General features: G+C 27.7%; 1 protein-coding gene across 4 annotated transcripts in view; it reads right to left on the reverse strand.

Annotated features, from left to right (window-relative positions):
• Positions 1–1,410, reverse strand: part of LOC106464936 (dual 3',5'-cyclic-AMP and -GMP phosphodiesterase 11A-like) — a 103,148-nt gene that overhangs the window by 21,741 nt on the left and 79,997 nt on the right. The window lies entirely within an intron of this gene.

The raw sequence follows: 1,410 nt of genomic DNA on the forward strand, positions 1-1,410 counted from the left end.
GTTGAAATAAATTGAGATGCAAAAGTTCCATAAAAAATGAATAATGTTAATGTATTTAAGACGATATGAACAACGAAAAAAGAAGAAACATTTTAAGTGATTCAGAAACTTATGTACTTTCCACTAAGTGAATATATTCATATTGGAAAACCTACCGATATTTCAGGAAAACCGATTAAAGGAGGTAATTAAAAAAAAACTTGACATTTCAGTGACCTTTTGAACATAATTAAAAAGATTTTCTCATATTATGTGCCTTATTAGGGATGATTTTGAGTTGACTGAAAAAGTGCCAAAGAAATTAGAAGAAAATCATAGTTTTGTTTCTTTAGACGTGTTAGCTCTATATTCAAATATTGAATATGACTATGGATTTAAAGCTGTGAAAAGTTTAGATAAATACAAAGAATTAATTCATTCCAGGTTTAATAAAGGTTTTATCTTAAAAGGTTTAGATATAGTCTTAAAAATGTTTTTTTTTAATTATGAAGAACAAATATTACTACATTTCTGGTACAGCAATGGGCAAAAGTTGCTCTAACTTATGCTAATATCCCTATGGGATTTTTCGAATTACAATAATTTAATATATTACGAAATTATTTTGAAGAGAATTTTATAGTTCGCATAAAAATTTTTTGGAAAAGATTTTTAGATGATTGTTTTTAATATCGAAAGATAAAGATATTAGTAAGTTTGCTGGGATTTTAAGTTCAATAAACAAGGAAATTAAGTTTACCTTAGAAAGAAATGATAAAGTCTTATCCTTTTTTAGATGTACTGGTAAGTGTTTCAACAGTAGAGGAAATTGTAACTAACATCTTATGTAAATCCACAAATTCATATTAATATGTAATTTTGTTAGTAATCATCCCAAACATATAAAATTACCTGTTCCTTTAAATCTTGCAAATTTGGTTTCCAATAAAGAAACAAGTTAACAGTTTATTCGAATTAAAAAAAACCCAGTTTAGTGTCACTATCTGGAAAAAGTTATCCTGAGAAATTTTGAAATTGCTTAGAATAACTTTAATAAAAAAAACCATTTAAACAGAGATTAGTAAACCTAAAGAGAATATTATACCTTTTGTTTTGACTCATTGTCCATATATATATATTGATATTTCATTTATTAATAATCAATAAAAACGAATACTAGATAAAAAAAAGATGTTTTCAAAGATAAAATTACTTTATCAAGAAGACAACCTAAAAATATGTATCAAATACTGAATAAACCTAAATAGATTGTTTGTTCGTTTTGAATTTCGCGCAAAGCTACACGAGGGCTATCTGCGCTAGCCGTCCCTAATTTAGCAGTGTAAGACTAGAGGGAAGGCAGCTAGTCATCACCACCCACCGCCATCTCTTGGGCTACTCTTTTACCAACGAATAGCGGGATTGACCGTC

Source organism: Limulus polyphemus, unplaced genomic scaffold, assembly GCF_000517525.1.
Source record: "Limulus polyphemus unplaced genomic scaffold, Limulus_polyphemus-2.1.2 Scaffold1789, whole genome shotgun sequence".
Lineage (NCBI taxonomy): Eukaryota > Metazoa > Arthropoda > Merostomata > Xiphosura > Limulidae > Limulus > Limulus polyphemus.